We start from the raw sequence: 21,967 nt of genomic DNA, 5'->3' as shown, positions 1-21,967 counted from the left end.
AAGATAGAATTTGAATAAAATCAAAAGGACCTAAATAGGGGCCCAATTCTTAAAGAAAGTCGACAAAAGTGCAACCCTCGTATGTCTTTGCATTAGTGCAGGTTTACATATTTCATGAATTCACAAAAGTAGACCAGGAAATTGTACTTCTAGAAAAATGTGAACTGCAATTCAGCACGAGAAAATATGCGTGTGTAGATTTGCTCCTGCGAGAAGCTGTTGAGTGTTTACATGTTCACTTTCCCTCTAACCACTTTTTAACAACCCTGGAAGAATTTTTAGTTTTTTACTTTTCCAACCTTTCTCAGTATGGGAAGAAGATTAAAGAGCAGGTGAAACCCCTTAAAACATTCAAGATGATAGGTTTGCACAGACTCAAAATGGCATTTTAACCCTGGATCTATTGCTTACCGCTACCTCGCCCCAGTATGTAGATCTGCGGAAAGGTGGTGAAATAAGGGAATTGCTATTATTCAAGCCCTACTATAGTATTAGCCCTGGTGTAATCAGAGAGGCTATTACCAGAACTCTTACATAATGAGAGTGCTGCCATATTTTGTCACTGCGCTACATGGCACCAGAGGGAGAAGGAGAAGGTTTTACAGGACAAGTAGATTTATAAAAAACCTGACACACGGACAAGGAGGGACCACCGGAGAGATTACTCTAAACTATCAAATTAATTATTACCTTGCGCCCGACTCATTGCTGGATTTGGATTGAAGGTCATTTTTCAATGAAAAGTGACTATATAGAAAATCACAACTTGTTGCATAAACCTCCAGTAGCCTTTCCCGACTGTCTGTAGAAGTTGCCACCCGAGATAACAGGCTGCCTCCCTCGCTAGGAAGTGATAAGTGTTCCCAGGCACAGGGAGCAACGAGAAATGCTGAGGAGGAAGAAATGCGACCTTCTCCAGCAGGATGACACCATGGGGTAGCCATTAGTGAAGCAAATGACAATAACACCTTAGCATGCCTGCTCTTTTGTGTAGATGGACTGGCTTGCATCTCCTCCAGGGGAGTATGAAGGGGTGGGTGCAGAACCAGTTTTCCAAGAAGAGTGGCTCATTATGCTGGGCACACCCCAGAGGTGTGCCCAGGGTTCCTCACAGGGGAACAAGGCTTACATTATCTTAATTGGGGTAGGGGGGAGGGGGGAGAGAGAGAGAAGAGTCAGGGCTACCAATAGCTTAAGGAACCGACACCTGTCAAAAGCCCAGCTGCCCAGGAATCCGGTGTACAACAGTACGACAGAGCCTACTCTGCAACTGAGTCATGACCTCCCTGGGGTGTCCCAAACTCTGTGGGACCCATAGCTTTGTTAGCAACAGCTGAACCTGCTGTAACTTGGAGACCAGCGGCAACTGGACCTGCAGCTGACTGTCCTGCTGCAATAGGACAGAGTCTTTTGGCAGGAGACGATCCCTCAAGTCATGGACCCCAGGAAATGTTATTGCATCTCTTCAGCATCCTTCATTCCCAGCATCAGTACCACTTCTTGGCTGGAAGCTTTAAGAAGAGTAACTTCATGACCCCAAGACTGCTGACTGACAGGTAACCTATCCCCGTTGACCCTAGTGGTCCCTGTGACTGACCCCCATCTGTTGTGGCTAAATCAAGAGGATTCTAACAGGAGTTTTAGCCTGTTGGCTACTAACTGCTTGCAATGATTTATAGCATATGACAGTTTAAAGTTAAAGTACTTTATTTACATTTGAAAAATCCGAATCGCTAACTTCCCCCTTGATAGATTAACCACATCGCTGCGGCGGCTATTCCGCCGCAGCGCTAAGTGGGCGAGCGGCTATTCCGCCGCAGCGCTAAGTGGGCGGGGCGGCCGCATGCTGGTGACAGAACCACTCCGTCACCAGCCGCGGTTGGGCTGTGCTGGTGACAGAGCGGTTCCGTCATGGCCCCGCCCGCTCAATGGAACGCGCCACGCAGGCGCGAAATCAGCGGCGCGCAGGCACGGCGGCAGGGCCATGACGGAACCGCTCGTCATAAGCACAGCCCAACCGCAGCTGATGACGGAGCGGTTCCGTCATCAGCATCAAACTGGTTATTCTTGCTTTAGAGTCTATTTAAGGCTAAAAATACACCATTTGTGTAAGTAGTGTTAGTTTTTTATTGTGTAGTGTCTTACGTGTGGTTTTGGTACCCCTAAATGCTTTTACATTCATTTCTTTGATTAGGCACAACTGCCCTGTGCAACAGCTTCCCAGGTTTGAGCGAAGGGTTTTAGACCGGATAAAGAGGGTGATATTTACATGGAGAGCGTTCACAACCACACCAACTAAAAATCCACTTTCGTACAAAAGGGAACACAGGGGTTAGCAGAACACGAGAAACCACAGTCTCCCATTACTCTTTGATCTGCAGAGACAAGAGGCAAGACAAGGCATATGAAACGACACTAATTTGCTATTCAATGCAATATTCAATGGCTTCACTTGGCACTGTGGTGACTCAAGCAACCACAATAACTAAACAGCTTTTGTTTTTCACTGCAGATTCAGAATAGCGGTTAATAACGATCCTTCAGTCCCCCATATTGACACAATTTGCTTCCTACGGACAGCAAAGATCAATTCAAAAGTCTAGCAGATGGTAAAAAGAACCATTCTTAAATTATGGACATTCAATTCAGCTCATAAAGTCTATCAATTTGGCAACACATCCAGATTTACTAAGATATGTGGAATTTATCTTGCCCATCAAGCATTTCCGTGAATTCTTACATGTTTGTTAGAGGTAAACAAATCAACATCAAATATTGAACTCAAACTTCCATCGCTATCCAATTATACGGGAAATATATACTAGTAATATTACATCATCCCAAAGCTCTACATTTACTTTGGTCAAATTTGTAAGACCCCATTTTCTTCATTCTTTTTGCCACTAGTCAAAACACATGGCAACCCTTTTCATACTGGTTTTCAATTACACATCAAAGTTCCTTCAAGCATTTACTGGTCCACACAACAAGTGGTTTCTACTGAAAACTTCAAGTTTTTTTTTTTTTTTTTTATAAGAGGCTCACTGGGCTCGGGATCCCCAGATTTAAGGCATTTACTGTTTAGTAACCCTGGGCGGACAACTACGCTGCGCTCACGTAGTTTGCGCTACTTCGCAAATTGCACGTAGCACAGTGCGAACACGCAAAGCGGTCATTTTTTGCTTGCTCGCAGTCCTCAACCTGGCAACCGAGCAAAATGACACCCCAGCGAGACTCTCATTCGCGATCAACATCATCAAGTTGGCGATCGAGAGCGTGGAAAATAAACCTCCCAGCGAGATTCAACGCTGGGAGGTCAGGTTTCTCATTGTGAGTGGTCGCGTACGCTCGCGCCGAGAAACTACCAGTCCCCGTTGAGAAAGCTGCCGCTTGAGTAAAAATCTACTCAAGCGGCAGAAAACGACAGCTCGCACTGTGCAAGACGCCGTTTTCAGTGATTGCACAGTGCGGACAGGCATCTGGCATTGTGCAATCGTGAACAGGTGAAGTACTGTGGCTCACTGGTTAGAGGCGGCAGACCCGAGAGCAGAGGGCGGCCCGGGACCAGGGTTCGATTCCCGGCACGGCAGGTTTCTGAACCAGGGTCAGCGGACTCTATAATTCTCTCGCCTCGGTGCCCACTCTGATCAGCGTTCACACTCGGCAACTCTGGGCATTAGCTTGCCTCTTCTTCACTAACGGCCCCACCAGACCACCGGGGATGCCTGGTCTCACCCTGGAGATACCCATTAAGGGACCATCTCTCAGGGAAGCCAGGAAGGGTTTCGCAGCGGTCGAAGCGCCTCCGGGTAAGTAGTGCGCTATAAAAATGCCTATACATTTACAACTATTTTAAGGGGGGGGGGGGTTCTACCCAAGAAATCCACATGGGACCTGGGTGCAAATTGGTATAGAAAAGAAGGGTCCCAGTAGAAATTGATACATTTGCTTAAATTTATTGTAGAAAAATCAAATATCATAACAAGCAATGTCAGTCAATCACAATGCATGAACTATGTTATTTAGTAAATAAATAAAAAGTGCCCCGAAGAGGGAGGGAAAGTGGGATAGCGTGATGCTGCGAGGGAAAGGACAGTGAAGGAATAGAGTTGGTGACAAATCATCTATTGCAAATTTATTTCTAAATGCAAAATGGTTTTGTGGCTTCAGATCTCGGAGCCAAAAAATCTAAAGGGATTATAACATATCCCAAAGAAATTAAACTGTTTCTGTTGACGCTGAGATATTCAGACTCATGGGGGAGTGCCAACAGAACAAAATTTGAAAGTAGCCGTCGACGTTTCGACCCCACGCTAAACTTGTAGGCGTAATTATAGCCTTACATCTGGGTCTTCATCAGGACAGGGTAGTCAATAAAGGGACACTACAATCTCTGCTCATGTAGAGCAAATTTCATGGTCTTGGCCAAAATATTCATACTGGACGATCCGGCTGCATCTATCAAAAAACCACTTGGTTGCGAATATCCTGCTCTTTGATATCGCTACACGGCGTAGGGATTACCAGTCCTCTCAAAAGTGCTGCATCTGAGTTATGGAGTTACAAATAGAAGCCTCACTGCAGAGGAAGCTCGTCGCTCATTAACGAAGTTGATCACGTTGCTTTTACACCCCGGACCTATATAGCCCGAGAGGGTTAGATGTATGTGGCTTCACAAAAATATCCTTGCCTCGGCGGAGCGTCCATTAAGATCGCCTCGCGTTTACCGCATCTTGTGTAAGCGAGCACGGAGTCCAAAACTTCCGTCTTTCCGCGCTTTCAGCTATCAAACGCGGAAAGACGGAAGTTTTGGACTCCGTGCTCGCTTACACAAGATGCGGTAAACGCGAGGCGATCTTAATGGACGCTCCGCCGAGGCAAGGATATTTTTGTGAAGCCACATACATCTAACCCTCTCGGGCTATATAGGTCCGGGGTGTAAAAGCAACGTGATCAACTTCGTTAATGAGCGACGAGCTTCCTCTGCAGTGAGGCTTCTATTTGTAACTCCATAACTCAGATGCGGCACTTTTGAGAGGACTGGTAATCCCTACGCCGTGTAGCGATATCAAAGAGCAGGATATTCGCAACCAAGTGGTTTTTTGATAGATGCAGCCGGATCGTCCAGTATGAATATTTTGGCCAAGACCATGAAATTTGCTCTACATGAGCAGAGATTGTAGTGTCCCTTTATTGACTACCCTGTCCTGATGAAGACCCAGATGTAAGGCTATAATTACGCCTACAAGTTTAGCGTGGGGTCGAAACGTCGACGGCTACTTTCAAATTTTGTTCTGTTGGCACTCCCCCATGAGTCTGAATATCTCAGCGTCAACAGAAACAGTTTAATTTCTTTGGGATATGTTATAATCCCTTTAGATTTTTTGGCTCAGAGATCTGAAGCCACAAAACCATTTTGCATTTAGAAATAAATTTGCAATAGATGATTTGTCACCAACTCTATTCCTTCACTGTCCTTTCCCTCACAGCATCACGCTATCCCACTTTCCCTCCCTCTTCGGGGCACTTTTTATTTATTTACTAAATAACATAGTTCATGCATTGTGATTGACTGACATTGCTTGTTATGATATTTGATTTTTCTACAATAAATTTATACATTTACAACAGCACACTACGCAGTTCGCGTAGCACTACACCAAGCTCGTGAAGTGCACTTCGCGTAGCACTACTTCGTGAACTACGCCCAGTGTTCGTTTTTAGGCAAGAGAAATGAATGTCCCATTCCTCCAAACCTTTAATGTTTTTTCATGTTGTGCCAGTGTACATTATCCTTTAAAATGTGTTCAATTTCAATTACAGAAAACTAATTACTATGTTGTTGCTCAAAAGGGCCACTATTCCTGCTATGCACAACAGTTGAGGCTTGTCTGATAATCAGGGCATGGTCAAATGACACACAATGCTTAGACATTCTTACGGAATACTGTTAATGTTTCGGCTTTTCACATTCAAGCATACATACAATAAAACACCTTAATCCCAGAAGTTTAAAAACTCGGACTCCGGGATATATGTTGGGCCCTCCCCAACTATAAAATGAATGATTAAGTAGTGTGTGTGCAAGGACACAGCCAAAGACCCACTAAAACAGAAGTCTGCAACCCTTTCTATAGTGAGATCTACTTTAGATCCTGGATACTTTTCCTGAGCCACCGAACATGAGGATTCCGAAAGTCTACACATCTTAAACACTGTGGCTCGAGTAACCCCAGTAGTGCTTCAGTGAGCATTACAGAATTGATGCAGTAGCTATAACATAAAAAGGAGAGACGAGAGCAAAAAACTTAAGAAGAAAAGGAAAGGGGCAGATAAAAGAAAAAGGAAAGTAATAGAAAGCAGTGAAGATAGAAAAATTAAGCAAGCAGCGGAGAAATTAAGGGAAGCAGAAAAAGAAACAACCCAAAAGAAAGCAGCAGAAAAAGAAAGAAAAGAAGTGAAAACAAAAAGAAATAAATAACTTTGAGTGAATGACAGATGAAGAATAAAATAAACAAAAAAATTGAAGAAAAAGGAAGCAGAAAAACTGAAATGAGAAATAAAGCAAACTGAGAAATTTACAGGAAATGAGAAGAGAGAAACAGCTACAAAGACAGGAAAGAAAAAGAAAGGCAAAGGCAGAAGAAAGTAGTAAGGAACAAAAGAGAAAAAAGAAAGAGGGTAAAAAACAAACATGGGGGGTGGGGAGGGAAACTTAGAGAAAGAAAATGACCCAAGGAAGGAGAGTTGAGAAAGAGTGCATAATGAGAAAGAAGTAGAACAAGCATTGGCATAGCCAATAGGTCTCGCTTTTGGGACTTTATAAGTATTTAGTTATGCTGCACAATATCCTTGGTGCAACAACATCAACTGTCACATGGCTACAACACTTATAAAAAGTTCCAATGTCGAGACCTATTGGCTATGCCAATGCTTGAACGCAAAGAAGCCGGGCATGGCTCTTTGGTCTGTAACCTTTTGTGGGATCGCACCAGTGTTTACGAAAGGTGAGCGGTAGCTCTGCTGTCAGAAACAGGCGGAGGTAGTTTTGCTATCTGTGATGTGTGATATCAGCCAGCAGAGCAAGACATCGGCCGGCCAATAGGGAAGTGTTTTGAGCAAGTGAGGGGTAGCCCTGCAGAGTGCTGCAAGTGATGAGTAACTCTGTTTCTCACAACACGTAAGAGAAAGTTGTGCGGTCTGAACTGAAGAATAAGTCAGGTGAGCAAGAGACAGCGTGGCTCTTGGTGGCAGGTAAAAATGTGGGCTACTGCCCCCGACAAGTGCCAGTCTGTTCCTAAACCAGTGCTTGTCTGAACTAAAATCTGTGCCAGTCTGTTCTTAAACCGGTGCTTGTCTGAACTAAAATCTGTGCTCCGAAGGACTGCAGGAACAGGCTGCCTGCCACAGCGACTCCCTTTCACTAATCAAGACATTTAGCTGCAGGTGAAGGCATGCCTCCTCGCCCTCTTGCTGCTGAATACATTTTTGTGTAGAAGAAATGGAAGGCTGGAGATTGTGGCGTAGGGGCTTGAACAGTTGTACTTGAAGCTGGAAAACTGGGAGGCTCAACATCCTGGGATTCTAGGCAAATCACTAATCTCTCGTGTCCGCACCCTCCCAACAAAAAAAACAAAAAAACACAGAATAAGTCTGTCCGTAATACAACTGGTGCTCATGTACTGGGCCCAGATACATTTGAGTTCACGCTATATATAACATTTTTAAAAAGACATGAGCAAGGAGGTAGAATGTATTTATTTCACTTGAGTTTAGACCAGTGGTAGAAGTGGGCCGGAACGGAAGGTAATGCCGTTTCCCTACTTCAGTCCGTTTCCCTACTTCAGTCCGTTTCCCTACTTCTTACTTTTGAAAAAGAATCCCGGGACGGCAAGAATAGTCAGACTTAAAACGACAAATTTTTTCATTAGATTCCAAGGGCTGCTCGCACTTCTCTGTGAACTCCAGAGGCTGCAGCAGCCTCAGCCCCCCCTGAGCTCGCACATACCGAGGGCAGGCCCATTGTCATTTCGATTGAGGCGGATTGCCCACTTTGGAATGACAATGCGCCCGCCCTCTGCCTTTAGCATACCAAGTGCCAGTGAGATTGGAGTTGGGGATTACAGAGGAGCTTTCCCCAGACAGAGAACCTGGGGAACTTGACACCATGGGAAATTTGTTAATGTTGTACACAGAGTGAATTGGGCAGGAGCAGTGACCGGACAGGCAGGAGCAGTGACCGGACAGAAGAGGCGGCAGGAGAGAAAAGTTACTAGGGCAGGAGAAGTGACCGGGCAGAGGAAGTAACAGATAGGAGAGGTGACCGGGCAGGGGAAGTAACGGATAGGAGAGGTGACAGGGGCGGTGATTAGGCATAGGCAGGAGCGGTAACCGGCAGGGGCAGTTAAAGGGCAGGAGCGGCGAAGGGGTAGGAAAAGCGAGGTGACGGGGCAGGAGAAGCATAGGTGACGGGACAGGAGAAGCATAGGTGACGGGACAGGAGAAGCATAGGTGACGGGACAGGAGAAGCGATCCAGCAGGAGTACTGACTGAGCAGGAGTACTGACTGGGCAGTAGCAGTGACTGGGCAGTAGCAGTGACTGGGCAGGTGCAGTGAAAGGGCAGGAGCCGGCGTTTTCCAGGTCGACTTGAAGGGTAGGGGGCCAGTTTAGTTTGGGGGGGGGGGGGGGGACCGGTTTTATACAAGTGCAGGAGTTTTAAAAACACTGCAAAGTTCTTTGTATATTCAGCAGGTTTCTGTCAACAATACAAGTGCCAAGATAACTTTGGTGATCAATGTACCTGCTGGAGAGAGAGGGGAGCATGTTTTGTCTAGTGGCTGTTTTACTCATCTACGGTAGTGCAAAGGTGCAATATGCCTGCTGCAAAGAACATGTACCACGCATATCAAAAAGGAATATGTTATGTGCATAGTGTAGTGGGTACTGCTTTGTGTTCACTTCCCGAATTAAAGGACACTTGAATACATATGGCCTGGCAGTTCGGGCTGGACTGATCCCATTAGGGGTGCAGAATCTAGACTGATTTGCATATGGCTGGGTCCAAACTGGAATGGCGAGCAAAAAATGATGATTTAAGCCCGGATCTCTGAGCTGGGGTGAATGGATGACATTGTTCTGCATTCTGTCCATCAATTGTTCTTCTTGCATTGGTCGCCCGTGTGGGACAGGTATGCTCAGACATGAGTCCAGTGCTCTCACTGCCACTTGAATCAAGCTATCCTGGCTGATGAGGGCTGAAAGCCCGAAACCGATCGTAGGATGCTTGTTTCCAGTCCAGGGAGGACCTGGCCTGGCAGTTCTGGCTGGACTGTTCCCATTGGGTACAGGATCAAGATTGATTTGCATATGGCTGGGTCCAAACTGGAATGACATGGTGAGCAAAGAAACAATGGATTTAGGCCCAGATCTCTGTACTGGGGTGAATGTATGATATTGTTCTGCATTCAGTCCACCAGGTTTTTTTTGCTATATTATGATTGAGCAGCTAGCTGGCTGACATGAATATGAAGGAGCCTTTGTGGGTTTCCGTGAGTCTAGATTCACCTGAAGAGTCCCTTCCTCTTCTAAACCCTGCTTAACACATGTGTACAGGAGGAGCCCTGTATTGATGACCTCAATGTTTGAGACAAAAAATAATCATGGATTTCTGAACAATGAGAGTAAAAGCATTAAGGTAACATGTTGCTCCGGTTTATATTTCACACGCTTTACATAATCCTGTATTTCCTATGAGTGTTTGCTATTTCCTGAATTAAAACTCAAATAAAACATGTTTATCCATTGTTTTAATTAAATAATGTTATAAGCTGTAACTGGTCAGTGGAATGCTAAACATACTAAAAATTGGCATGTTTTGCTATTTCTAGCCACACCCCTGACTCCGCCCACTGATTCAATCTTCGGTTATTTCCGCACCCTGATTCTCCACCCACAGTTCCCCTACTTTTTTCCCCCACTTTGACCACTGGTTTAGACTCGTGAAAGGAGATCGAAATACATGAGAACAGCATTGTTAATCCCCATTTCCGGGTAGAAGGTCCAAGGCTGCCACTGCTCCAACCTAAAAGAGGATGCCTGTGTGACTGATCAGACAATCAGCAGCAGTGTAGTTCCAAGGAGGGCTGTGGATGCGCTAGAGAACTTTACGGAGAAACGTTCGCCCATTTCCACCGGTACAAAACATATATTCGTGTCCTTAACTTAAGGCAACAAGACCGGATCTTCGAAGCAGCGTTCTATTAGTTGCTATGAAGCTAGGTGCAGGACAAAGTGTAGGAACAAGAGAAAGCAAACCTGGTTCTTAGAACCTTTCTGATTTTCCAGTCCTGGTTCTTTCTTAAGGACAAGACATTAGGAGTATCTAGGGCAGTGGCTGAGGTACAGTAGTACAAGCCGCTCCTGCTACCCTTTGATGTATATCTTCTCTAACCTGAGGGATAGCGGTGCTGTGCCATGGTAAATCCTGTGTAACCTGAGGCGGGTCAGCTGTTGGTGGCATGCCACTGTACCTATAATGTTGCTCTGCTCTGCATGTACCTCAATTGTACTACTGAAGTAACAGAGGGATATTTCGCAACACTAAACACCTCTCCGCCCTACGTCTCCCACACGGACAAGATACCGCTAAGGATAAAAACTGAACTGGACAAACTCTAAAGACAATTTCTTGCATCGTCATTATCTATGTACTACCAGTTGAATATTGGTCTTGGGTGGAGCAGTAAAAGCAGTAACATCCCTACCCGCAGCCACGCGCTGCCCGCGTCTCATGCAGCTTGAGGGGGTGGCAGCAGCAGGGCTGGCTTCGGCCGGGGGCTCAGGATCAACATGCCTCTCCACCAAAGCGCCCTGGCTGCTGTGGGCAGGTTTCTCTTCAAGCTAGTGCCATCTGATTGTGAAACCGAAACTGCATCAGGCAGGCAGGACCGCAATCTTTCTCCGAAAAAAAATATCGGAAAAGTGTTTCATGCTTTGAGTTGGGAACAGAAGAGCACAGCTAGCTTTCAGCAGATCACGATCCATGAAACAACTTAGCGGCCTGAAGATGAGCACGAGGTCACATTGCAGCACTTTACAAAACACCAAAAAATAAATAAGTAAACACACCCTTCCTTTCTCTTCCCCTCTACCGTTTTGTATAGTTACCTCATGTTTGTTGCTCTCTATTCACACCCTCTGTAATAATGTTTACAATTCATCGCTGTCGAAACAGGTAGGGGTAAGTGTGCATATCTTGACAAATGAGAAGGCCCTCTGGGAGTGAGCTGCCACAACCAACGTGGAGAGCTAAATCTAGCCTGTGGTCCTCTCTCGCCGAGGCTTCGATGAGTATCAACATATGATAACACTCCTAAGCTTAACAGGCGACTTCGATGGACAGGCACTCAATTCCATTGTTAACAAATACTACTACTGTAGCGCGTAGTGAGGCACGCTTTAAGCCATGAGGCGCTGCATATAACGGGAGATTTCCTTCCACTCTGCTGCAGGGCTGTCGAGAGAGGGACCGAGAGAGACATAAAAACGCAAACCAGGTGGACCATGGGGAGGTTACTGTACTGTACCGGATCAATTGTTTGAGGTTTCATGTGCGTGGTGACAGAATAACAAAGAGACAGCTTTAGGGAGACGAAGAAAGACCGCTTTAGAGGGATAGAGGAACAACACAGACAACTGGCGAGAGAGGAATGCAGGGTAGAGAAGAACAGAGTCCGAGGAAACAAGCCCGGGAGTGGCGCGTGTGCGCTAAAAGGAATTCAACAAGCAATGACTAGAAAGGGGAGAAGTGGTGGACACGGGGACGAAACGAGATGCAGGAGCTGCTGGTGTGCGTGCGCCCGGCGCCACACAGAGACATGTGTTCTAAATTATCGAGCATGCAACAGTGCGCGATAATTCAAAACACATGGCGCCCGCGCGGGTAATCGCAACCAATAGGCCAGGGGCAGAGCAATGCGCCTGCCTTTGCCCAATTGCGTGCTGTCTTTGTTAAAAGGTGCAAGCAAAGGCCAATAGTCTGGGACAAAACAAAAAGCACACGCACAAGAGTGTGCGCGCGTGAGGTGAGATTTCAAAAGCCCTTACTCGACATAAAAAGGAATAAAAGAAAATTTTCAGAAGTGCTCACTCTGCACTGAGAGTTTCCCAGGCCTCACAGTAGGAGGTGCAAATTGCAAAAAGGACAGCTTAACATTTTCAAACCATCTAACAGGCAATGAAGTGTGAGCTACTCAGAGCGAGGCATAGAGCTACTGCTAGCTCATAAAAACGGCCTATTGGAGACCCCTGCACTAAAATGTGTCCTGAATAGAACATCTTTTACATTCTAGAAAGTATAAGTAATGGGGCTGCTAGATCGAAGACTTTTAGTGGCTGTATAGTTACAGGACAGTATGTAGTAAGTATAAACTTCTTAAATGTATGTGCAAAATCGCAGATGTGACAATCCAACTGTGCCAAACAGAAGGGGGGGGGGGGGGGGCGATCTGGGCAGTACTGATTGTTGCTTCCATGCAGCGTAAATGTAGGATTACTGGCTTACAAATCAACTCAACAGTCGAGTCGAAGGCAAAAGGACAGAGCTCCACTGCAGTACCTTATATTGTGGCTGATAAATAAAGGTTTTAATAACTTTTTCCTGACTGACATCAAACATTGTATTGGATGTAATCACCAGGAACAGGGTCATCAATGGGTCTCCCTCTTCAACTCTCACGAAGACCCAGAACCTGCCCGTTAGAAGTAGCAGAGGTGGGGAGGTCACCAATTTGGATTTGTTCCAAAAGACCGCATAGCCTAGTGCCAAGAGGGTGTTCAAATGAGGTTCTCAATCAGCACCTTGGCCGGAATTCGCACACAACTTTTAAATAGATGGCCAGATCATGGTTGTCCATATACGCACCCAGTATAACACCGGATTGAGGACTAGGAGCAATATAAACGGCATCATACCCAGGTCCATCCTTAGCGCAGCCATTAGGGTCCATGAAAAAAAAAAGCTGCGCAACAAAGAAACACCCAAAATAATCTGTTTTACCTGGCCACAGCCCATCAAGTTTTTGAAGACCCATAGTTGAGCACCATGGGAGCTTGCTGCCAAACCTTTAATTTGGTAGGCACAAAGCATTGGCGAGGCAAGCCTACAGCCAATCTTGAGAGAATCTGAGAGCAGCATTGCTAGATTGGGAAAGAGTTGCTTTGCTTTTGGATAGTTGTACGGCCCAAGAGAGCTTCTCATCACATCCGACCCCCAAATAATCATAATATTGAATTCTGCTGAGGGGCTGGCCATAAAATTGTGAAAGTAGACTTCAAGAATTTCTGAAGATTTACAAAAAAAAAACACAAAAAAAAAACCATTGTGCTTTTTGCCATATTTAGCTGAAGGTTCCAGTCGGTGCAGTAGTTCTCTTATCCACTGTGCAGTTTATGCATCAATAACTCTGTGCCTCACAGGAGAACTGCATACCCTGTGAAAAACAGTATTGGAATGTCTCCTACAAAGTGTGGGATGTCCAAATTAAACTTCAGTAAATCGGTCTTCAACATCGCTAATAAAAAGGTAGAATAAGAGGTGAGAGTACGCAGCTCTGTCTTACTCCCTCTTTAGATCGAAGCTGGCCCTCAGTTCTCTTCTTGGACCATAAGCAGCTGTATTAGGTTGTTGCACGGCAGGGTCTGCTAAAGGATAGATATGACTGAATCAAAGGCAGTTTTAAAGGTCGATAAAAGGTAATCTTCTTTACATGAGAGTATTTGAGGCATACATTATACACCCTCTACGCTTGGTTGACCGTGCTGTGAATTTTTCTAAAGCCTGCCTGAAACAGAAAGAATATCCTTTTCTCCTCAACCCACGTTTCCATTTGGGTAACTAATACTTTTTAGAAGATTTCGAAAGTACCATCTATGAGCGCAATCTGGCAATAATTTGCTAGGTTGTTTTGTGAACCCTTATTGTGGCAAGGGACTATAGCTGCAAATTTCTATGAAGTCAGCACTACTTCGGCTTCCCAGGCCAAGTTGGAAACTGTTAGGGTGGGTGCCCATGTGGGCCGATCATTACACTAAACATTGCTGGGCACTTTGTCTGGCCCAGGGTACTCGTTTAATTGTTGGCTAAAAATTGCAGCAGAGGTTTCATCTATAATACGCTCATGGACAAATCTCCTGAGGGCTTATTCATTTGACCGCATGTCTGCAGAGCTTTCTGAATGACATTCTCTCTTGCTAGAAGAGGAAGGGATTTCGCTGTTATAGGCTGTGGTTTTGCACAGGTCTGTAAAGCGTTTGGCCCATGCATCATATGTAATTACTGTATCTCGGTTTCTGGCAGTGCCTTCACGTACCCAGTTAATCATGTTGCAGAAACAGTCTTAATGCCTTTGAGAATAGCTCTAGCTGTAAGATTTACATGGCTTTTTAAAAATTTATTAAGGAGTCTGTATTCCTATCTCAATAACTTAAGGCGTATTCCTGTCTCAGTAACTTCAGGCGGGATTCGGCAAAGTCTGCGGTGTCTGGTTCTTAACGCAGTTGTTGGTGCCAGTTTCAGCTTTTTGTATTCAAATTCAAAGCTTCCTATTTCGAAACTCGTGGGCAAAAGCCAGGAGTTGGAGTTAGCCTTGGCTAGGCCGCTACCATGAAGTAGTGCCGATCTCATTAGTATATGAGATTGCTGCAAATAACCAATCTGGATTGTTCTTTGCCTTTTGTACTTCAGGCCAATAATTACAGACTGCCGGGCTTTGTGGATTATTATGGCAGTTCGGTTGCAAAGGGATATTTTTCCAGCTGGATTTTACTAGCAGGTTTCATTGAGCAGTTGTACATGAAAATCTTGCATTGATCATGGCGATGGGGAAAGTGTCTCGAGTGTAGGAATCAGTGGGTAAGGGGTAAGCACTACGACTCGGCGTTGATAAGTATGTAATCTATTAAACTCGCCAGGGTCCTGGATCAAATGTCAATGGACTGTGCAGGATGATCCAGGGTGGGTGCAACCATTCAGATCATTTAGCAAACTGAAAGCTTTTACCTCCAGCCCTCGCCGGGTAGATCCTAGAGTCAGGAACCAGGGTTTGGGGGAGGCCTTTCCTGGATTCTATCTTTAATTGGTCTACCATAGATTTTTCTGGCTTGGGGTTAAAATCCCCGCATCATAACATTATGCGAGGACTGGTCTGTATCCTTAAAGTAGAGGTCTGTGACCAAATCCCTCTTTGTGCGTTTTTCAATGTGGAAGCTAAACAGATTTAGTATTGTTGTGTGATCTCTTGGGCTTCCTGGTGGTATATAAACATTGAATAGAGATTCATGACACCTGAATCATGGCCGAGTTTCATATGTTGAATATGGTTTCAGTTTTCCAGTTTTCTTTTCGGCCTGCACTAAACCTAGAGCGACTTTTGGCCTGGCCCCTTCAAGTTCTACGTCATTGAGCACCTACTAGCACTACCTTGCAACTAACTGAGCCCCCCCAGCTGAATTCTAAACTGTCAATGGCTGCCATCAGTCTTGCAGGGAGCCCCAGAGTCTATTCCAAAATCTTCCACATAGGACAAACGCTCTGCTCAATGAAAGGGAGCAGGGCAGATTAGTCAAATAGAATATCACCGGCCTGCCATCAAAATTGGAAGACAAAGACTTGATTTCCTCCATTAAATCATATTCAGTCTATTGCTTCCATGGGTCTTTAATTGCTCTAGCACTACGTTAGTGCTACCTACACCCAGATTGTGGTTCATAATTATGCCACGCCCTCTAGCAAGCACTTATCCTGGTCCTGAAGATGGCCTGAAATTATAAAACAGGTCGAAACGCCGTCAACATTGCGGCGCAACGTAGGGTGAAATCCTCATGGTTACCACAAACTAATTGTACTCATTAATGTATCAATCTACGGTAACCAATAAAAGTTCATGGTATATATTACAGCTCTTTTATCGCTATATATAAATATCTAGAAAAATCAAATATGGCAGAAAGAATCTTACAAAAGAACAATTTGAAGCTATTGATAGGCTGAGTAAAGACAAGATCAAGAAATCCGATAAGGGTGGGAATATAGTGATCATGCCACTTCAAATGTATATTGATGAAGGTCTCTCCCAACTTAGTGATAGACAGAAGTATGAAAAGAGCAATAGTGTCCTACAAAGGGAGCTGTAGCAAATATCAGGATCAATTATGTATATGAAAAGACAGGGGTTTGATTGAAAAAGATGAATTCAACTTTCACCAATGCAAGAATCCAAAATTGCCTGCCCTTTACCTTTTACCCAAGGTGCACAAGTGTCTTACTAAACCCCCAGGCAGACCGATTGTGTCTTCCAGGGGGAGTTGCTGGGAGAACACTTCACGGTATGTCGATTTCTTCCTGCAACCACTTGTGCAAAATCTCCCTTCGTACTTAAAAGACTCGGGAGATTTCCTGAGAAGGATTGAGGACATAGAATGGACGCCAGGGTGGCAACTTGTAACCCTTGACGTTAACAGCCTATACACCTGTATCCCACACCACCTGGGGATATAGGCGTGCAGACACTTCTTAGAAGCCAGATCAATTATTATTATTATTACTACATTTATTGAGCGCACAGCTACCCGGAGGTTTCCCGGCGCTTGCCTTGGGAACCCGTCCTGACTTTTCCCTGTGAGATAGCCCCTACAGGGCATCCCCAAGGTGAAAGCCAGGCATCCCCCCGCAGGGGGGCCGTTGTGGAAATTAAGCAAGCTTAATGCCCAGAGTTGAAGAGTGGGAACCCATGATTAGAGCAGGCACTGAAGTGAGAATTAGAGTCCGTGGACATTTGAGCTCAAGACCCTGCCGCGTCGGGAATTGAACCCTGGTCCCGGGTCGGACCTCAGCTTCCGGGTCTGCCTGCTCTACACCGTGAGCCACACTTCTCCATCAATATCATACCTGATGCATACGGAAATGATTTTGGACATGGCCCTATCGTGCCTTACCCAAAAAAAAGTCAGCTTTAATGGGGAGATCTTCCATCAACTCCTCGGGACTGCAATAGGATCTTGCTTCGCTCCCAGCTTTGCTGGATTGTATTTAGGCTGGTGGGAGGAGCAGGTAGTCCGACAGTCCCAGGAGTTCAAATCTAAAGTCATTACATGGCTTAGATATATTGACAACATTTTCGTCATCTGGAATGGCACCAGTGATGAAGCCATGGATTTCGTTGAAACCCTCAACAATGAACTCAACCTTTCCTTTACCTGCCATTGTGACAGTCAAGAGGTTGACTTTCTTGACCTGAAGGTGAAGGTGGTCAACAATGCTCTCACCACAGTTCTTTTTTAAGGAAGGAGACTGCAGGCAACAGTCTCCTCCATGCCCGCAGCTGCCATCCCATGAACCTTGTCAATTCAATACCGGTGGGTGAATTCCTTCGAGCAAAACGTAATTGCTCTAATGAAGGAGATTACACCAAAGAGGTCAAGGTCATGACTGAAAGGTTCAAACTCAGGGGATACAGCAACAAATGCATAAGTACTGCTATTGCTAAAGTTAACACACTAGACAGGGGAAACCTCCTCAAAGAAAAGAACAAAGACACAGGTGATTCAGTTACCACCACAACCAGATTCATCACCGACTACCATGGTCAAGCTAGAGAGGTTAGGAAAGCCTTTGACAAATACTGGAATGTCCTTAAATTGGACAAAGACCTTGCTGCAGGAATCAGTTCCTATCCCCAGATCACCTTTAGAAGAGCCAAATCTCTGAAAGCTATTGTTTGTACCACACTTATTCCAAAGAAAACTAAAACTAATCCAGTGATGGGATTTTTTGTATGTGGGAAATGTAAGGCCTGCAAACACAGTGGGAGCACTAAGATGATCAAACTGTCAAAAGATCTAGACGCCTTTAAAATTCGGATGCACACATCATGGCACACGGATCATGCTGTCTACACCCTCACTTGCCCATGTAAATTGAACTACATCGGCAGCACCAAACTTCAAGCCAAAGACAGAGTATTGCAGCACATGAGGGCATCACGAAAAGAGATCGGAGTTATCCTATAGCTAGACATTTTGAGTCCCATCACAAGAGCAATGCTAACCTTCTGTCTTTCTGTGTCCTGGTGTCGGTCCCCCTCAGAGAAAGAGGTGGTGACAGACTTCAGGAATTACACAGGCTCGAATCAAAACTCATCATCAAGTACCACACGATGCAACCAGAAGGACACAATTATGATGAGGAACTAGAAGTACATCTAGGGTAGCTGTCCCCACGTTTCATAATTTTATTGTGATGTTATGTTGTGCCAGTTCAGCTCGCCACAATTTTTATGGTCTGTGAGATGTTCGTGTTTTTATTGTGTATATTCACTTATTTCACTTCCGCACACTAAGTCACCATGTTCTGATTTTTTTACTTTAATAGATCTCCGATAGGATGAACAAGAGATTTCACTGCACGGTCATCTGACTTCACTTCACGTATGGCAGTTGAGCACGAATGAATTGGAGAACTGGCGTTTTTCCTCCACTGTTTCATGATGCCTGAGTTAGCACGCTGCTGTTTGCCCACTGGGGCAACACTATGATCTTTTATGAACTTGGTATTTTTTGCCCACTTGGGCTTCATTGTGGCAGCATGCCTTTCATTTTCAACCCAGTGTTGACCTACACTGACCTCGCATGAAGTGTGTTCAGTAACTCGATCGAGTATCTGTTTTGCGGCTGTGATCATTTATTTTCAGGCATATGGTGAAAGACAATGCCCACTCGGGCAAGAGATACTTTGTGGTTCAAACACTGTTCATTAAGTATTCCATTCGTAGACAATGTTTGTTTATTTGGTTGCGCGAGATGCGCTTCATCTTTAAACTTTTTTCTGCCAGGTCATTTCCAAGAGTGCACCACAGTTGCTTGTCAAGGTGTTCATTATTTCTTTAAATGTTTATTTGACATACTTTTTAATTTATGAAGTGAATCGTGCAATGTAGCTCGATATGTTTGAAACCTGTGAGTCTGTTTACCATTTACATCCGTCATGTGACTGTATTTAACTCACCTGTTCACTTACACTCACGCTCGTGAACAAGAGGAAACCTCCTCGAAACGCGTCGAGTGGAGCTATAATTAAAGCTCGTTAATCTGCAGAAGCTGGCCCGGACATTCCTTTGTTTGTTACTTAAATCATTTCTTGGAAAAGCTTTTGATATATATATATATAGATATATACATACATATACATACCTTGTCACTTGCGCACTTCACCTTTTTCACGAACACTTGTGCACAGTTTTGTACAGGTTACAAAACATTCAATGTAACCGAGTGCGGTTGATTTGACTTTCCTCCCAAACATACAAAAAGGAATTTTGCATTTATTTTTCTTTGGTATCTGGTCTCCCTCCCCTTTTTCTTTCCCCTCCCTTGCAACAGGGTATATGCATGATTCTTTGTAACTGGCAACTAAATACTACCTTTTGAGACATTGTTGTATGTTACATATTATTCACCGAGGTCTCAACTGGGTTGATGGGTATCCTCCTGTGGTTTGGTACCGAATAGACCAGATTCAGCCGGGAGACTCGATTTTGTAAGCAAAGAAATTGCTTTATTTTGTCTATCGCCTGAAATTGCCTCTGCTTGAATAAAAGTCAATGGGAGGAATACATTCTCATGATTACTTATGTATATTTATTTTAATGTCTCACTCTCCCCTTTGTAATGGGGTCAGCAGCAGTCTAGTCGTTAAAGGGTGGAGACGTGGGAGGGACAAGAAAAGGAAGAGCAGGGAAACAGGATAAGGGGTAAGATTAGAGTAGGGACTGATAGGGAAGGGTCAAGGTAATAAAGGCTGTGTAACCAAGTCATTGAGCTCTGTGTCCTTATTGCAGGGAAGACACGACACCCTTCTAAAATGTTGGCATGTATAGGTCCTTACTTCACTTCCTGCTTCGCTCTGTGCCGGCCATTTCTTCGTCTCACAAGAACCGGCACCACCACGGCTCTGGCATTTTTCACCTACAGTGGTGTTTTTGGGGACAACTGACAACAGGGAGGTCTGCAACCTCCCCCCCCTAGGGTTTGAGGAATGGAGAAGTCTGCAGAGTGCTAGTGGCTAGCTAAAGGTATATATAAGGGACATTTTAAGTTTACAGCCAAAATTTTGTCTTGGTGACACAGTAGCTGGATCCAGGTATTTAGTGTCTTTTTGGTAGCAGTTTGGTATATTAGTGGTAGTGCTAGTAGTTGTGTTTTCACTTCTGCATTATGTCGGCTGACGATAAAGTTGCTGAGGCCATGAGGCTGCTTAAAGAGGTGGGGCGCCTCGACCTCCTGGCGACAGGCATTGGGATGCCAGAAGGCTACCTGGCAGAGAGGGCGTCTAAGGTGGTCATGGCTGCTGTGTTTGCCTGCTCACCGCTGCACCAGACCCCCAGTAGGGCATTAAAAAAGGTGAGCGCAAGGGGCCACTCCAGCGTGAGTAGAGCAGCCCAGAGGGTAGGCACTGTGCGAGCCAGAGTAGCCCGCTGGGGACACAATCACCGCTGGGGACACGATCACGCCAAACATGTGCTGTATAAAGACCCTGAGGGAAGCAGCTGCTATTTGGTAGAGCAGACCCTCTCAAATAGACAGAGGCCTTGCGCATGTGCGTGGTGCCACCAGCAATGCTTGCATGAGAGCAGGAAACTAAATTGGTCAATGGACGGGGTGCCCAAGGGTCCTTGGGGGAAAAAAAAATACACCGAGGTTTGTTGATTGAACCTAGGCCTCCCAATGACTAGTACCTAACAATTTCAGTGAGACTTCTCAAGAATCATAAGTTTTGGAAAGATTGTTCAAAGTTCCAGAATTAAGAGACAGGCCACACATAGAAAGGTTGATGGGTAATAGTGAATAACATTTTTTTCACAACAGGATTCACACAAACATCAAATAGAAAACTAAAGCTTGCTCTACTTGTATATTACGTCACTCATAACCCCACGTGACAAAAGTGTCTGTTATTCCTCATTACCCACCTGAAATTATCTGCCCTAGCTCTCAAATGCCAAACCGGAGGAGTAATCTGCGAGCCATTGATAAGATGTTCTCTCCTTAATGACCCAAATGTTGGGAAGGGGGGGGCTTATATTCTGCCACCCACCATGCTTGCTTTCCACTTATAATGAACTGCATTTTTAGTCTTCACCCTCTTTTCCGGGTAAGCTAGAAGTCATGCTGTATTGGTTGATCAAGGCTGTTTTGCAGACTCAAATCAAATACTTGTACCACAGGTTCCATATGCACTTGGGACAGCCAATGCAACACACTCAAACGCCTGTTAAAATGTTCAGCAAACACAGTGGACATGTAAATTGTCAAGTCCACAGAAGGAAAGAAATTCAGGAGCCAGAAATCAACAGGACAAGGCATTACACCTTTCCCATGCTAACACTATAGTACCTACATATCCCAAAAAAAAAAATGGTATACTCAGCGCCACATGATAATTAAACTCAGCATTTGTATGCATATTCGACCTAATCGGAGTGCCTTGGGATATTGAAGCGTTCCTTTGTGTATTTGGTTTCAAATCAAAGTGTCTTTTAAGTACAGAATAGCTTGACAAATGTGGCACAAGTCATGCTATAGAAACAAAAACTATGGATTCATGGGGTACTGGCTGACAGATCACGATTTACAGCAAGGTACTTTCAACAGGTTGGGCAAATGCAACATCAAACATGTATTTATGTTGCTAAAGGAAAGTACATTTTGTGTGAGTGGGCAAAAACAGGTTTCCACAACTGTTCTTTTTAGGTGGCTGTACTAAGTGGTAGAACATAAGAAGGGTGTGAAGTACAACGTTTTATCTCAGCATCAGCACTCTCTCCACCGTAGGCATTCAGCCTTGAACAACATTCCAAGGAGCAGCACACTTGGAAAATTATACTTGGATAAGAGTAAAATGCTTACTTTGT

The 21,967-nt window shown here is 44.8% G+C and overlaps 1 protein-coding gene across 1 annotated transcript in view; it reads right to left on the bottom strand.

The window, feature by feature from the left end:
• Positions 1–21,967, bottom strand: part of CNDP2 (carnosine dipeptidase 2) — a 171,184-nt gene that overhangs the window by 125,878 nt on the left and 23,339 nt on the right. The window lies entirely within an intron of this gene.

Source organism: Lissotriton vulgaris, chromosome 4_1 (assembly GCF_964263255.1).
Source record: "Lissotriton vulgaris chromosome 4_1, aLisVul1.2, whole genome shotgun sequence".
NCBI classification, from domain to species: domain Eukaryota; kingdom Metazoa; phylum Chordata; class Amphibia; order Caudata; family Salamandridae; genus Lissotriton; species Lissotriton vulgaris.
The sequence above is the reverse complement of the archived record's forward strand: the minus strand, read 5'-3'. Positions and strand labels throughout refer to the sequence as shown.